Source organism: Vulpes lagopus, chromosome 24 (assembly GCF_018345385.1).
Source record: "Vulpes lagopus strain Blue_001 chromosome 24, ASM1834538v1, whole genome shotgun sequence".
Lineage (NCBI taxonomy): Eukaryota > Metazoa > Chordata > Mammalia > Carnivora > Canidae > Vulpes > Vulpes lagopus.
In genome coordinates, this window is record NC_054847.1 from 21,913,834 (window position 1) to 21,932,680 (window position 18,847).

General features: G+C 35.3%; 1 pseudogene; it reads right to left on the reverse strand.

Annotated features, from left to right (window-relative positions):
* Positions 1-3,918: 3,918 nt before the first annotated feature.
* LOC121482137 lies at positions 3,919-16,915 on the reverse strand (annotated as a pseudogene).
* Positions 16,916-18,847: the final 1,932 nt, after the last annotated feature.

Genomic DNA, 18,847 nt, shown 5'->3' on the forward strand with positions numbered 1-18,847 from the left:
GCTTGATAAGGATCATAGTTTGGTATATTCTCAACTGTAGCAGCAAGTAATAAATCTGTCAGAAATTTGTTCTAGAGATTACTCAGGGACCAGAAAGGCTACTATCCTCCTGGCACAGTTAGGAACAGTTGGCCTTTCTTCTTGGTCCTTATTCATTAGTTAACAATTGTCAATAGCGAATATGGATTTACTTGGGCATTTCCCAAAGTGGAAAAACAACACAGTGTTGTTGGGTTTCTGGAGTAAAACCAAGTACACAATCTTGTATCTTTTAAGAGGAAAGTAATAGCCTCTCACTGGGCTCTGATAAGGTGTGAGAGACTGACTATGTCACTGTAGAGACTTAGAGCTGCAAATTGTAGTCAATCACCTACTTGTGCAATGCCCTTTCAAGTGCAAATCATTTATGCTATGTCTTCTGCACTACAACTACAGAGTTGAGGTCATATGAATCATATAGTCTAAAATATTTACTATCTTGCTCATCATACAAAATGTTTGCCAACCCCTTGTCTGAATGATGCAAGGCCCTCATCACAGGCTCTGAGAAGGATTTATGGGGACTATTTTGTCTATTAGAAAGGCTACCAAAATGAGAACATATAGAAGAGATGGAGCATAGGCACAGTCAGGCATCATTGGAAGCTCTGAAGGAAATAATTCTTTTACCAGATGTGCAGGATGCCCCAGTTTTCAATTCTTGTTTTGAATGTCCTGTACTACTTGCTTTTTTGTTTCTGTTTTTGATGGAATAATTCTGTAGCCAATGTTCTGTACTTATCAAAATATTATATTAGTTAACTTGCATAATTTCAGTAATGGGATTGTTACATATTTACATTATCAATTCATATCACATATGGATTAGGTCTAATTATTACCAAAGAATACTTACATAATTAAATGAAACTGTAGTTTTAAGAGCTATTGAAGCTTTCTAAAAATTGGATAATACAGGGAACTAAACTTAAGAGCCTGGGAAATGCAGATCTCTAGGTGAAAAAATAAATTAACACTATGATATATTTAATTACCAAATATTTCAAGCATTAATAAAAAGATAGAGAAGAGCCAAGCAATGCTCATATACACATGGACATCATATCTTTTAGGTCTATTTTTTTCAAATGAAATATTCCAGTGACAGATGAATTCCCATGTATGATTTAAACTTTTAAAATAAATGAACATATTCACTGATTATATATAGTATCATTTTCAAGTTTTAAATGTATGTAAATTGTATCATGTTTTATATATTTTTCTTTAAAAATGTCTTAAATGCAACTTTTTGAAGTCCATTCACATTAATAGATATAGTTTGGGTTTATTCATTTTATCTATTGTATTGTCTATTGTCATATGACTGATATTAATAGTAGCTCATAATTATTATAAGCTCACTATGTATCTGATTATATCTGAATTCTATTTATATGAATCATTTAATTTTTATACACACACAAAAAAAAAACAAGAAGCAGACACAGTTTTTACCTCTATTTTACAAATGAAGAAGTTGAAGCATAGAGCTATAATAGAACTATAATTGCCCAAAGTTGATAGAGCTGGATTTCGTACATTGGCAGTGTAGCTCCAAAAGAATCATTGCAAATCACTATGCCAAAACTGCCCGATTTAAGCACAATGTAAATATTTGTTCTGCTGTTAGTGGGAATTTAACTTGATTATGATATTTGCTATTACAGACAATGGTATAGCAAACATTTTGGAACAGGTCTTCTTATGCTACTGTGAAAAGTTCTCTATGTATATTGTTGTGAAATTGCTGAGCTATAAAGTATACTCATCTTCAGTTTCATTAGATATCAACAAATGTGCCATCCAATTTCATTAGGTACCAACAAATGTGTCTCCAAAATAGTTGCGTGCATTTTAAAATCTCATCAATATATAAGCAAATACACTTGATATTTGTAGGGGTTTTTTTTGTTTTGTTCTTTTGTGTTGTTTTTGTTTTTGTTTTTGTTTTTCCAAATCTGAAGAATTGCAAGTGACTTCTGGCTTTAAAAATAGTTATTTCTTTAATTACTAACAGGTTTCAGCCACTCTTTATGTATTGATAACTCATAGTTCTGCTTCTAAGAATTGTTTGGTCTCTTCATTTGTCAGTTACTTACTTTTTATTAAACTTACTAAATCGTGGGGCTTTAAAAATATAAATACTAATTTTTAATTTGGTAGTTTATAAATGGTTTCTCTAATTCTGTTATCTGCTTTTAGTTTTATTGATTGTTTAACAGTTTTTAATTTTAATACTGTCAAATTTGTCTACTTCTTATGGCTATGTTTTTGTCTCTCCTGTAAGAATATTAGTTCCTCTTTCCCATCATAAGATATTCTTTTGCATTTTTTCCTAAATTTTAAAGTAGTAGCTTTCCTATTCAGATTCTCATCCTCCTGTATTTGATTTTTTTTTCAATTTTATTCAGAAATAGCTGGCATCACTATATAAATTTAAGGCACACAGCATAATAGTTTGATTTACATTGTTGTGAAATTATTAAAATGATTCAGCTAACATCCATCTTCTCATCTAATTACAATAAAGAAGAAATAAAAAAGGGAAAAAAAATCCTTGTGATGTTAATATTTACTCTCTTACAACTTCACTATGTGTCATACAGCAGCATAGCTATAGTCATCATGTTGTACCTTCATTGCTAGTATTTACTGTTGTATAACTGTATAATTTTTGACCACCTTTCTCCAATTCCCCTTTCAACACCCTCATCTTCTGCTAAGTTTGGCCTCAATTTGTTCTTCTTTTTCTAGTTCCTTCAGACACAAAGTTAGGTTGTTTATTTGGGATCTTTCTTGCTCCTTAATGTAGGTGTTCATTGCTATGAATTTCTCTCTTAAAAACTGCTTTTGCTGGGCAGCCCTGGTGGCTCAGCGGTTTAGTGCCACCTTCAGTTTAGGGTGTGATCCTGGAGACCTGGGATGGAGTCCCTTGTCAGGCTCCCTGCATGGAGACTGCTTCTTCCTCTGCCTGTGCCTCTCTCTCTCTCTTTGTGTCTCTCATGAATAAATAAATAAAATCTTAAAAAAAATGCTTTTGCTATGCATATTGCATAAGTTCTGTTATGCTGTGTTTCCATTTTTGTCTCAAAAAACTTCTTTTTTAAATTTTCTCTATAATTTCTTTGATTCATTAGTTGTTCAGGGGAGTGGTGTTTAATATCTATGTGTTCATGAATTTTTGAGTTTTTCTCTTTTATCAATTTCTAGATTTCTACACCCTTGTTGTCGGAAATGATATTTGGTATAATTTCAATTTTGAATTTGCTAAGACACATTTTATGGCTTAATATATCTATCCTAGAAAATGTTCCTGGGGCACTTGAGAAGAATGTATATTCTGCTTGTTGCTGGTTAGAATGCGCTGTGTATGTTTGTTATATCCCCTTGGTCTATAGTGTTGTTCAAATCCACAGTTTCCTTATATTTTCACTGACTGGACGGTCTATCCATTGTTATGAGCAGGGTACTAAAGTTCTCAACTATTATTGTATTTTTGGTTATTTCCCCCCTCAGCTCTGTTAATTTTGCTTTGTGTATTTAGGTGCTTTAGTACTGGACACATAAATATTTAAAACTCTTATAACTTCTTGATGTATTGACCTCTCTATCATTATATTTTGGCCTTCTTTGTCTCTTTTTTTCCATTTTTAGTTTAAAGTCTATTTTATCTCATGTAAATATAACCTCTGCTTGGGGCTACAGATTTTCTGTAATCCCTGTGGGGCAAGATCAGAGTAGGGGTCTCATAGAATGACCCCTATACTGGCGGAGGCTGGTTGTTCCCCCTGGGTTGTCATTTCCTACTGGAAGAACTAAAGTCTCAGAGGAGTTCTCTCTTCATGGTCTGCATTGTCTGGGGGAAGGGCAATGTGGTTAAAATGTAGCCTCTTCTTTTATCCCTCTAATGCAATCTGTCTTGGTCTCAAGGTGTAAGGGTGAGTCAGCCTCACCCCTGTGTTCTAAGATCATTTCAGTGGTGTCTTGTTCTTTAGTAGACGTTAAATCGCTCTTGTGAGAAAGATCAAAGTCAGAAACAGCCAAGATGTGATCATCTTGGTGATGTCACTTGTATTTAACTTTTAAGTATGGCATGAAATATGGCTCCATTTCTTTTCTAACACTCCATTTGATGAAATCACTTGTCCTGTAACACTGAATGATGAACCTGTCCTTTACATATTTATTTATATTTCCTTTTCATTGTTTATTAAAATATGATAGATTGATAGGCTTCTTTTTAAGTCCTTAGTTAATTCTATTACCTTCTTTTTTGTTCATATTAGTATTTTATTGAAAAAAGTACCTGAAAAAAAAAAAAAAAAAGAAAAAAGTACCTGAAAACCACCTATGTACACAACCTCTGGTGAACATAACAAGCAAGCCTCTTCACCTTCTTTTGTCTTATAAAAGCTTGACTTCTTTGGAGTAGCTAACTTCTTACACATTCCAGCAACAGTGTCTCCAGTTAACTTGGTTCCCTTTTTTCCAGGTTCAATAAAATCAAATTCTTCTAGGGTCAGGGACTGAATTGAAAGTCTCTGGCAAGTGAATAGAGACAAATATATATTCTTTAATGTTTCAGTTTTTTATTTAAATTCCTGTTAGTTAACATACAGCGTAATATCAGTGTCAGAAGTAGAATTTAGTGATTCATTATTCGTTAGTTTAAATACAATACCCAGTACTCATCACAAGTGCCCTCCTTAATCCCCATCACCTTTTAGTCCATCCCCCATCCATTTCCCCTCCAGCAAACTTTAGTTTGTTCTCTAAAGTTAAGAGCCCTTTTTACGGTCTGCTTCTCTAAGAGAGCCATATTTTTTAAGGGCTCAGTGATGGGTTTTAAGCTCAGCTAGAGTAATGAAACACTTCATCATGGGAACAAATTGTACATCCAACACGGACCATTTGAGGTTGTCTTCTTTGCTGGATGGGTCATAATGGGGATTGTTTTTCTCAAACTATGGGATGTCTGAGTAAGCCTCCTTGACAAGCTTCACAAGTTCTGTGATGCCTGGCTCTTTGCAGTTGTGATGGTAGAAGAAGGCTTCTTCCTCTAGCTTCATGGTTGGAAGGAAGTTGCCAGCCTGTCCTGCCAGTTGGGAACACCATCCCAGCATGCTGTCTGGTTGGGCTGGCTTTAGGATACTCAGTGCAAACTTCCCATGTACACCTTTCTCTAGTCGCTTTCTGGCTCTGACTTTTATCAACCAGTAACTCTTTAGATTCTTCCCACATTTTTTAGAGGCCTGTCTTCCTAGGGCTGGAGTTACTCACTTTAGTTGATGGGGCTGCTGGTTTCTTAGTCTTGATATGTTTTCCTGCTGGCCCCTTATTGTTGGCCCAGCAGCAGGCTCAGCAGCCCCAGCCAGCCTTTTCTGGGGCTTCTCCCTACAGGGGTGTTCTCTCGCAGCACTGACCCCACCATCTGACAGATCTATTACTTTCTCTAACTTTTTTATTTATTATGGCTTTATGATTAGCCTTGATATTTGGTAGGACAAACCTCCTCATTTTTTTTTAATCTTCTCACGAATGTCTTGGATATTTTAAGATATAATACTTCATAAATATTTTTATAAATTTTTCTAAGCTATCAACTGGAAACTTATTGAATTTGTAAATTATTACTTTTTGTAGAGTAATTATTTATATGGATTATCGCTATCCCTGATCATCGCATACTTCTAAATTTAATTATTCTATTATGATTTCCCTAGCTTTACTCTTTTTTTCCCTTAAATTCTTACAGTACTTTGTTGTTGTTGTTATTACATTAATACCTAGCACTATTTAATGTTTGTTGTTATTATGAGTGGTATTTTAAAAATCTGGTATTTGCTAATGCGGAGGCAATAAATGTGTACCAGTCAGATATATCTTCAAGAATCAACCTGTTGCACAGGGTTCAGTCGGATAACAGCCTTGAGTTACCATACCTCTGGGTTCGGTTACTATATCTGAGTCAAAAGCACAGTCTCCCTAGGCAGCTCCCAGCCAATGACTGAGCATGATAGGCATATTAGGGCCTCCTGCTAATTGCTCTATACAATACTCCTCTATAGGCAGTGTTTGCCCTACAGCTCTCTGCTGGGCTGCCTGCGGCTTTTTAAGAGCTGCATTGCTCTTCTGCAATTCTTCCTATTCCAATTTTTGAAGAAACAATATATTTTATAAAATCAGGTTTAATTTAAAATATTAACATAAATTTATAATCTGAAAAGCTCTCATTCTGCTACTTAAATAATCTGTAAACTTTTTGTCATCAGCATTCTGTCAACAGAATTCATAATATGACATGACTTTCCACGTCACAGGATTCAATTTATCAGGCTGGGTTTTCACCAGAAGGAATGAAGTTTTCATGAACCGTAGTCCAAAAGCATCTGACTACATCTCTGTCCCTAGCCCAGCTTGCCTTTCCCATCCCAGAACACATTTTTATTTTCAATTGGAACAAATGTGATCTGCCAAAGAATTTGAGTTCCAATTGTTACTGAGATACAGGAAACATAGGAAAATAGATGAGAAGTTATTAAAATGCACTTGTAAATTTTCATATTGTCAAATATAGAGAAAAATGAAACAGGTTAATTAAGCCAGGGGATACAAATACTGCACCAAAAATTCAGTTTACACCCAGATTACTGATGCAAACATTTGTTACCACATATGGCTTTAAATATTTCAAGACATTGGGTTTGATGTTTACACCCCACAGTGTGTGAATCTTCCATATGGTGATTTTCTATTATACATTGTATTTGAGTTGCATGGTTGAGTGATAGAAGTTTTTATTTCAAATGTTACTGGATGTAGTCATGTATACACACACACACACACACACACACATGCCCACAAACTCACACAGGCTTTAAAGCTTAGCATGAGTCTTTGAGACCAAGAAAACAGCCCTGGCTATCAGCCTAAATAGGTATTGGAGAGATGTTTTAGCAAAATATAGAATTATTTTTCCTAGGCTTTTTAATTTAAAGGATACGATTTCTTTCTTTTTTTTTTAGATTTTACCTATTTATTCATGAGAGACACAGAGAGAGACAGAGACATGGGCAGAGGGAGAAGCAGGTCTCCCAATGGGGAGACCAATGCAGGACTCAAACCCAGGACCCCAGGGATCACTTCCTGAGCCAAAGGCAGAGGCTCAATCACTGAGCCACCCAGGCAGCTCCTAAAGGATACAATTTCAACTCAATTTCCCATATTTGTCTTCAATATTAATGGCAACAAGTAATTTAAACTTTGCCTTGTTGCTTAAGAAACAGCTACAGAGGGATCCCTGGGTGGTGCAGCGGTTTGGCGCCTGCCTTTGGCCCAGGGCGCGATCCTGGAGACCCGGGATCGAATCCCACGTCGGGCTCCCGGTGCATGGAGCCTGCTTCTCCCTCTGCCTGTGTCTCTGCCTCCTCTCTCTCGTGACTATCATAAATAAATAAAAAAAAAAAAATTAAAAAAAAAAAAAAGAAACAGCTACAGATACCTAACTTCATCATCTTCTTGCTTTCTATATGCTGAAGAAGCAAATAAGATTAATAGCTTATGTAGATTATTCAATGAGTAAGAAGCTCTAGTTTGAATGAGGAGTCTACCAAAAAAAGGTAAAATGAAGAAGAGGGCCTATAGAATACCATCTTCTCTGTTTCTTTTCTTGATTCCATGCCCTGAGACCAGAAACCTGACAATGCTTGACCACGCAGCAACAGCAAGAAAAGTATGGCATTTTCAAAGGACTTTTCAATTGTAATGAAACTTCTCAATTAGCAGAAACATGACCAAGGGAATTAAAAACAAAAACAAAAACAAATCAATGTCTTAAAGACTTAGTACAAAATTCATTCATCATGAAAGATGTGTTTTGAATATTTATCACACAAACACTCAAAAAATAGATTTGATTATTTATTTATTTACTTTTTAAAAATGCCTGACCAGAATGCAAGGATCCATTTCTCTTTGTGCTTAGTATGGTGGACCTTTGTAACCAGGGATTCTTAAAAATAAGGGATTGGAGGAAGTACCTCAGCAGGGGGATCATATATATGGGGAGAAATGGGAGATGATGATGATGATGATAGATGATAGATAGATAGATGATAGATAGATAGATAGATAGACAGATGATAGATCAATCGCTTCATCTCTGTTTCTGCAGTGATAAGTGTAACTGCTACTCACCAAGACCTCATAGGAAGCAAAAGTTCTCAGACTTTAGACATCTCAGTTTACCGTAATGTTGACCACTCTTCCTTGCTTACTAGCAATTACGGAAACAATTGTACCACCTGCTTGACAAAGAGTAAATGACTGGGAGGCAGTTTAAAGGGAAGTTATTCTTACAGAAACTCACACAAACAGATTGATTGGAGTTGATCTATACAAGGAAATGGATTGACATTGCAAGGGTCAAGACCAACTGCAAATTTTAAGTCACCTGTAAAGCATTAGCTCCAGATTTCTATTCTCAGAGCTCCAGCTTCTCTGTGGTAACAGAAGATCTTGGGACGACTAGATTGCTTTGTCTAACAAATAGGGCATTTATACTGCAACAAATATCCCTTCACTTAATCGTAGTAATTCACCTCTGGTGCAAATGATAGTAGTTGAGATTTTTTTTTTTCCAGCAAACCCATAATGGAGAAAATTTAACCCAAAGAGGAAATGGGGCAAAGATCATAACTGAAATAAAAATTTTTAAAAGATGAGCAGGAGTTAGAAGAAAAGGATGTGTTTACAAGTAGCCTGTCTCTGAAAAAACATAAATGATAGCATAAATGGAGTTTAAACTTATGTGATAATAATAAAAATGGAAAAGGAAATTTCCTCTTAGGTTAATTGTTGCCAGATGCTCCTATTTTTAAGTAGTATGATCCAATGCTACCAGATTTGCTACTGTAAATCTGGCTGATGATTTAATGGATTACATAAAACTAATTAGTCAAATCAGGATATATGGACAATGCTAACTACCTTTTCTAATCTGTTTTGATATTAAATTTCCATTCTTGGCAATATATTACCTCCCAAATGCCCTTGGAAATAACAGTAATTTGACTACTTTTGTGTAATATATGATTAAAGCCTAGCTTTAAACAAAACATTTTGGTGTTTTGTTTTTGATTATTAATTTTAAATATCCTTAACAATATTTATTTTTCCTAAGCATATTTTCCAGCTTTTTCGCCATTAACATGTGCTTTGAAGTGTTTGCCCTATATTAATATATAGGAAAAAACACACTTTTGTCACAGCTGTATTTCTTTTTTTTTTTTTTTTAAGATTTTATTTATTTTTTTGACAGTGAGAGAGAAAGCATGAGCAGGGAGAGTGGCAGGCAGAGGGAGAGAGAGAAGCAGACTCCCCACTGAGCAGGGACCCCCAATGTGGGACTCTATCCCAGGACCCTGGGATCATGACCTGAGTTGAAGGCAGATGCTTAACCAACTGAGCCACCTAGGAGACCCCACAGTTATATTTCTAATGACGCATATAATATTTGGTTTTGGACCTATTGCATATTAAGAAAATAGGTTATCATTTGACTGTTAAAATTATAATACTGACAAAAGGTTTCAAATATTCAATCTTTAAAAGTCTTTACTTTATGCTTTAAAATATCAGCAGGCTTACCTGAATAGGTTGTATTTTTTTCTGGCTAACAAAATTATAGAAACCACTTCAACCGATAATTTGTAAGCCCATCACCATAAGTAACACTTTATATTGGCTTTTTTCCAACATATTACAATATTTATTATCTTTACAATATTCTCATGCTTACATCTCATGCTACTGCTTTCATTTGTATAGAGACCCTACTGTCTCTTGCTTAGCCCAAGCTCATTGCTCAAGATATAATTCCTTCTTTGTCTTATATCATCACTTTTTCACTCTCTACTGGACATTCCCATCAACATACCCGTATACTGTTACTTCTTAAGAGAAAAAGTTTTTCAGTTTCCATTTTCTCTGCCAACTACTCTTACTCTGCCCCCCCTTTGGAGTAAAATGCCTAAAACAGATGTTTTTTTTTTCCCCCCTTCCTCACATGTTCTTACTTCATCCAGTTTTCTTTCTCATCACCTGTTAAAAATGTTATCATCAAGATCACTACCAAAGTAATTAAAGCCAATTTACTTGACCTATAGGTAGCCTTTTAAGTAGTTCACTATACCCTTCTCTTTTTCATACTTCCCCACATTTCTTCCAAGTCTTTACTATTTCTGGGATTTATCCTACCTCAATGATCATTCCATCTTCATCTCCTTTGCAGGTTCCTTCTCTTCTCTTTAGTCTCTAAATTAGAGCATTTCCAGTCTCAGACTTTGGTTTTCTCTTTTTTTGTTGTTCATCCTGTTGGAGGTCACATCTAGTCTCATGGCTTTAAAAATTAGTATATGAAAACTTCTAAAGTTGCATCTCCCACACATAGTGCTCCATCAGATTGCAGACCCGTAAATCTCATTGTTTATTTGACATCTCTACTGGATGTCTAGCTGACATTTCAAACTGAACATGCTTCAGAATGGATTCTCAATTACCCCTCCCTGTACCTGCCCCAAATATAGGCCATGCCCCACTATTTTTTTCAGTACTATGCCATCATAAGTTGAGTCATCCTTGAGTCCCCATTTTTCTCTTACAACGTATACCTAACATGTCAGGAAATTTGTTGTCTCTAACTTCAAAATATATTCCAAATCCAAATATTTTGCACCCCCTATGATCAAGATTGATTCCCAGGACTACAATAGTCTCCAAGCTAATTCCTATATTTGTATTTTTGTCCATTAGAGTCTATTCTTGACACAAGAGCCAGAGTTTGTTGGGAAACACACTCAGAATTAGCACCTGTTGGGTTAAGGAATGGTGAGAGGGGAAGCAAAGGAGCATCTTTGGGCAAAGGGAAAAGATCAGCTACCAGAGAGTCTCAGAAGAGGTCACTCAATCCCACAAGAATCTCTGAAACTGCAATAGTCCTTGAGTGGTCTTGACATAAGGAGTGGTAGAGCCTTTAGTTCCCCATGAACCACTCATTGAATATAGACTGCTCTCAGAGACAGAGTGAGACTTGGGTGAGCAGGCTCCCTGCAGCAAGCAGAGTTACATGTCAGAGTTGGAAGCTATGAAGCAGCAGCACAATCAGTAAGTGTATAATAAATCCTCCAGTTCCGAAGAGACATATGGTTGGTGTATCACTGTGTCTACTGCACAACCAGTGGAAAATCACTGCTCTTAAGAAAACAATTAGGAGAGTAAGTAGGTGGACTTTGGCTAAGTTCAAATTTGAAAATAAAATATTGCTAGGTTAGCTATCTGACAAAATATGAATTCCATCTCTTCCTTATGAACTTCAATATGTGTTGTTTACAACAATTGTGAATTGTAAGGTACTTTCAACTGGACCATGTGATTAATGATTCAAGAGACAGTGGGCCTCAAGGTGTCAACTATGTGACAGGAATTTAATCACTCAGTGGCTTCAGGAAGATTCCCTTATTGCCTGATATCTTTCTACGTTGTTTCTTTCTGCATGAAATCAATTCCATACATTCCTTTAGCTTATAATTTTCTTTTGTTTAAAAATATATGCATTCTAAAAAGGAAAACTCTTTAAACCTTTTTGGTCACTACAACTCATTTTTTTCTAAACCATGTATATTCAGTAAAGACTATTTACTCTATGTACCAGATGCTGTGTGATGTTGTGAGCTCACTGAAGTGAATGAATTTCTAAATGATTTCAAGGAACACTGCAATTTAGTAATGGAAAAAAGAAACTGTGAAAGCACATTATTTCAATGCAGCTTGATATGTGCATTGACAGAGATATTTGCCCAGGGTCCTGATCAAAGGTCACCAGAGAGAAATCCTAGAGGACAAGTAGGGTTAATCAGTTGGAGACTGGAGGTGGAGGTAATATTTCAGGCAGAAAAAGCTGCGTCTGCAAAGGTGAGGAGGTCAGGAGGACACAAGACACAGTGGAACTTACATGGGATCGATAGCCCTGGGATGGAGAGCCTGAGGAAGGCAAGCTGTGCTGAGATGGAGTCTGGAGCTAAAGGCAGGGAAGAGTGCAATTGTACTTATTTAATTGTTTTTCAGACTCAACAATTTCTTAAGTGGAATAGGGAATATGCTTGGAGGAAAAAAATGTTGGAACATGAGCGTCAGAAGTTGTGGTAGATTTTTTTAATTAATAGTTTACAACAAATTTAAAGCATGCAAATCTTCCTTTCTCTAATTTTCAAGTTATTTACAAAGAGTGATGCTTAATCTTTTTCTTGTGTTTGTGACTGTAGCCTATACAGAGAACCCAGTGAAATATACAGATCTTCTTCCCCTGTAAAATGCATATAAAATGGCGCATACTTAATTTCAAGGTGTTCATAAATTTCCTGAAGCTCATCCATAGTTGCTTTTGGGTCCTGAGTTAAGATACCCAAATCCAGCATTTATGCATCAATTTGATAAGAATAGGACCAGTATGTTTGCTCTTCCCCTTTCCCTTCAAATCTCTGCTCAAAGGCACAGTATTAATTCTAGCTGCCAATTCATTCATTTGGTGACACCCAGAATCATGATGTACTGCGTCACTCAACTTCTGGGCAGGGCCAGATGTATATCACCCTGGTCATGCAACCCCTTTATCTGTGAGTGTATAAACTTTCAGGGAGTAGTGCCTTTTCTTATGCTCACCGTAAATCACTGAGATGGTATTATAGCCCCATTTCCTTCTGTTCTGTCCGCACTGGATTTGGAAGCAAATGTGAAGACAGCTTGAAAAGTAATTTACCTGTTGTAAGTATAACTGCTTAAAACAGGAGCCCCATCCTTTATAGTTATGAGATGTCACAATGATTTTATTGGGGAGACAGATTTAATCAATGTCACCGACAGAACTCTATTAAATAATTACGCTTACTCTTTTGAACTTTTTCCCTATTTGGCACTTGAAACAGCTATCCTTTTGTTCTGGATCACAGTGGAGATATTTTGTTATAGTGAGAAACTTGAAGGGTTTTTCTTTGTCTATATTCATTTCTATTCTGCCACTTTTATATACCTTTCGGTGTAGGTTTAATTCATACCAGTAGATGCAGGCTCCTTGGGTTAAATGCTTACATCTTAAAATAAAGCAAGATATATAATTGTGCAACTTCTGGATAACATGAAAGACATATTTTCCATAAATCTTTTCCAAATTTGAAATATTATCAATTCTTTGCCCAATATTTTAATTACTAAAATGTGGACCTACATTAATAGAAATGAAAGCCGGTTAGGAAGTCTTTCCTATCTACAAATAATCTCATCTGTTCCTCAGTGAAAAGCAGACTGAAAAAGTTTGGGAAATGCAAGAGGTATGTTTGGACAATCCTGTCTACGAACCTCAGGAGTTATTGGAGAAACAATTTGTCAGTGGACTTTGGTTAACAGACCATGACCGTTAGCTGAAATGTCAATAAGAATAGTTTATGTATGTTTTATTTTATTAGTTTGAGCCAAGTGTCTGATTGTGGGGCACTGCCATATGCAGTGATTGTAAGGTCTCTTGAAAGTCTTTTTGGCCCCAATTATTTTTGTCACTACTCATATTTTTCATATATTAAAGACATTGCTTTGTTAGGAACCATCTTCAGAAATCGCTAGAGAATTATAATATGTAAACCTACTTATTAACCACACTGAAATTAATTTATTTGTCCATTTCATCCAGCAAAATTCTAGATGAGTCAAGCACGCTCTTTTACCTAAACAAAGATTCAGAGTGAGTTCTTTGAGCCCTAAGGGCACTTCAAGAGGAAAGTAAAATAAGAAGGAAAGGAAAACTTGGTTTATACCATTACATTTTTTTTCCTTATTGGACCAGATCTTTGCCATATGCATATATATATATATATATATATATATATATATATATATATATATTGCATTGATTCACTCAATATTAATTGAGAGCCAGGGACATTCTTAAGTACTCAGGATACAGTCATTTTCATTACTTTTATGGAGCTTATACTGGGTGGTAAACGATGTAATCATACATTATTGTATGTCATAACCAAAATATCACGATTCTGACTCAGTCATTTCAAGCTGTATACTTACATTAACCATCACATGTTAAGTCTCAAATCCAGAAATGATACATACATTGACTGCCAGTATCCAAGTATCAGACATACACGGTCATTATGTTGTAGAAATTATGAATTAACTTACAAGTTTGAGACATTACATTAGTTGAATAATTAGTTATTAGGGAACCCACAACTCAGTGCAAAAATAAAATTGTTGTTTTATGAAAATTAATAATTTAAGCTTTAGGAAAGCAGATTCTGAAATGTAGGTAGTCTTGGGTTTTTTTCTCCCTATGAGCTTGTCTAAATTCTAAATGATGGAGGCTTACATGGTACCAAAACATTGATTAGATGAGAAGTCAACTGGAGTAGATAGAGTGTGTTGGCTAAAATACTCCTTCACTTGTCCAATTTCACCCATTCTTTCATGAGTTATGTGCCATGTTTTAGGACACAGAAATGATATCCCAGCTTGCATGCCAATCTAGAGCACAGAAATCTTTGGGAAGTTATCTTTGGTCCTATCAGCCATGTGTGCCTACCAAGGCCATTTTCTCTTGACTGTGAATGGGAAGGGGAACAAAATTTCCCACTGATCTTGGAATCTTCAAATCTATTTTAATATTTCAACTACTCCCTCCATGTCACCCCCTAATATTCCTTTATTTTCTACACAGGGTCCCGACTTACTTTTCCAATATGTATGATTAGCAAAATGAAAGAAAAAATGAAAATCATGGTTTTCTAATACTCGGCAATGGCAGACCAGGTTGACGATGTTCAAGAGAATGAAAACAAATAAAGCCAGCCCAATACTCACTTCAACTTTTCCACTATTATGTTAGTAAATGAGTTGTTTGGCTCTAACCTTCAGCTTATTTACTTGTAAAATAGGAATAAGATTAGAACCTACCACATCAGATTGCTATAAGGATTTAATAAGATTACTAAAGACCTTAGTTTGGTACCCAGCACATTAAAAAAAAAAAAAAAAAAAAAACTTAAGTTTGGTGTCTAACACAAAATAAAGGCTTAATGGATGTCTTCTATTATACCATTTTCACCCTTGTAGTATAAATATACATACATATAGTATTTTGGCAGAAAAATTTTGGTAATTATTATAATTACTTTTTATTTTTACAGATGTTTGTTAGGCGTTCCTGTATCTTCCTGATATCTAGCAATATGTTTCTTAATAATAACAGTTCTTCTTCCATCCACCCTCACATGGGTCATTATCACATTTGCATTTTGGAATTATGTTTTATGAACATTATTTATGAACATTTATTAGTAAAGCTTCTTAGTGGCAAACCAGAAGGGTTAAAATATTTAATTCCACCATCATATGAATATGTTGATCATTACATTCATAATGATACAGTTAAATGATAAAATCATAAAACTTGAAGAGCACCTGGCTGGCTGGCTCCAGCTAGTGGAGCATGCAACTATTGATCTCGAGGTTGTGAGTTCGAGCCCCACGTTGGGCGCAGTGATTACTTTAAAAAGTTATAAAGCTTGGAAGAACTTTGAGTAGTTTATTATTATTATTATTATTATTATTATTATTATTATTAATCTGTTGTGTTATCCTCATGTAGGGGTTCACATGAAAACACTTTGCAGACAAAAAGTGATCAAATTTTTACTTAAATGCCTTTAGAAAAGAAGATGCAAAGTCGGCCTCATCAAGCTATTTTAGGGCCTAAGAACAAAATGCCTAAACTAGGGAGCCTCTGTTATTGTTAAAAAGTTGTTTTCTTTCCTCCTGGAAAGCAAAGGGAAATAGTTCTTGCTCTGAATGCAAGAAGATATGAAAGCAAAACGTGTTGTTCCCATCATTAAGCACATTTTCTAAATTTTACCTAAACATTTGCAACTAATAGCAGATATTTTAAGACCTATGGTTTGAATAGGTCTTTTCAATTTCTTACCCGCAAAATTTTGTGAGTGACTCAGTGCATGTAACTTCATATGTTTACATACTTTATTCTATAGATTTTCTGAAAACCAACTTAAATTACTTTTTTCTGAATTATATTTAATATAATTAAAGCAGATTATTCTTCTTTTGAATGTGGCATTTTCTGTCCTACATGACTCAAAAATGCACTGCTTTTGATATGGCTAGAGATACATTAGAAACAAAAACAACTAGACTGTTACACATATAAATATCTAAAAGGTCAGTTTTATTTTCTCCTTGGAATCCACTAACAAAAAGGATAATGACAGAGACAAGCAATCTAAATTAAAAAGAAATATTTTGTTGGGAAAAATAAAAAAAGACCCAAAATTAAGATATATCCCTACAACTTATGAGCTGTCTTACCTCATTAGCATCTTCTAATTTTAATTTATTTGCCCTCAAAATAGCATATATGTTTCACTTGTATTATCTTTTCATAAGATTTGAAGATGAATTTCAATTTAGACAACAAATATGAAACATTCACAAGTCTGATCCTCACTATTATTTTGGTGACTACATAAGTACTCTACCCTTATCATACCAAATATATATACTATATACAAAAATTATCTTTATTAAAGTTCAAACAATAGCCCATTCTAATTTAAAAGATTAAAAAAATACTTCCTCTAAAATTTCATTATATAATCTAGAAGACACTTCATGTGAGTGATGGTGCTTCCTCTGCAAATAACAAGACACACAAATCAAAATGGCTTACGCTATATGAAAAATTCATTATCTCATTTACAGAAAGTCTCACAGCAATGTGGAAGCATCCTTGCTCGGCCATGGTGTTACAATTCATGGTGTGATAAGTTTAGTGTCAGAGTTTTATGCAACAATGCTAGAAGGCATTGTCTAATGGGGGAAGTAACAATTTCATTTGCCAACAACATTCTCTTCCCATCTGTTGGCAAACGTTTTGTCATATAGTTTATGTCAATCTAGTTATTGGCAATGGCAATGGGATTATCATAATTAGTTATGCTGGGTTGCCCAATACAATAGCTGGTAGCCACATGTGTCTATTAAAATTAAATGAAGAGTTTTTTAAGTTAATGAATTAATAGTATTAAAATTAAATAAAATATAAAACTCCATTTTGCTTTCTTACTGGCCACATTTCAAAAACTTAATAGCCCCATGAGGTTAATGGCTACTATACTGGGCAGTGTAGAAATGGAATATTTCTGTCATAACAGAAATTCCTAATGGGCAGTGTGGGAACGTTAGATAAATCAGGATTTACCTCTGAGCTAGCACAAGGATCATGTTTGAAAGCTGGATATCTGAATAGATTGTGTTTCTCTCTACCAAGGAATATATAAAGATTTTACGTATTGTATGCTATATCTGTGACATCATTTTCTGAGGATCAAAGATTGCCACATCCTACAAACCTTCCTCCCAGCATTGCATATTCCATATACCTCTCCCTTGCACTATATTTTAGCTGGCAAATGGAGAAGAGGCAGGGAGGTTTACATAATAATATCTGTGAATTAGAGTTGGCTCTATAAATTGGACATAAGACAACTACTTAAAACTAAAAATTAAAAGCAAAATGCCTGAGAAGGTGGCATAGAAAAATATGAATGAATTATATCGCTCTCTATAGCAAAATAATTGTGTCCATATTTTAATTTCTGCAACCAGCTGCATGGCTTTGCTTTCAGTTTGCCAGATATCAAATGAAAACATATTTTATTTAGGAAGTATAGCCTATTGTTTAAAACTAATGGTCTGCATTATCTATAGGGAGAAATTTATAAGAGTCCAATGGAAAATTGAGTTCCTACATAGTTTACTCCCTTGTCTTCAAGGCAAATTACCTATCTAATCTTAGGAAATATGGGCAGCCCGGGTGGCTCAGCGGTTTAGCGCTGCCTTCAGTCCAGGGCCTGGTCCTGGGTACCTGGGATCGAGTCCCACATTGGGCTCCCTGCATGGAGCCTGCTTCTCCCTCTGCCTGTGTCTCTGCCCCCCCCCTCTCTCTATGTGCGTGTGTCTCTCATGAATAAATAAATAAAATCTTAAAAAAAAAAAAAAAGAAATGTGATTCCCAATGCATTCCAGTTCATGTGTAGCCATCTCAATAGCTTCTCTTGCTGCTCCACTATGTCCCTCTCTACCAAAGGGAAGGGGGAGAAGCCTATTAGGAATGTTGGAATAGTCCCCAGATAGTCTCCAAATTCCACTTAACCGTTCATGTTATTAAAAAGTACAAAATAGGGGCGCCTCAGTCGCTCAGTCAGTTGAATCTCCAACTTGTTGATTTGGGGTCTGGTTATGATCTCAGGGTCATGAGATTGAGCCACAGGTGGGGCATAAAGCCTGCTTGAAATTCTCACTCCCTCTGCCCCTCCCCCTACTCACATATGCAATAGCGTGCACACACTCTTTCTTTCTAAAATAAATAAATAAATAAAATCTTTAAAAAGACTCAGAAGAATAATGGCTCGATAATCATTAAAGACTTTCTAAAATAAATGGAACAACAAATGTTCGTTATGTCACAGTCACAAAAAAAAAGAAAAAATGAATGGGAAAAAAATTGAATGGAGATTCCAGGAGAAAATGTTAGAATGCTTTTTGGTGGCTGAGATAAAGGATGTCCTCTCTTACACAGGAAAGAATAGCAGGGCAAATATACTTCTCAGGTCACAAAGCACTAAGGCAATTTACTTCTGTCCATATTTTTATCAACGGTCCTTCGTCTATA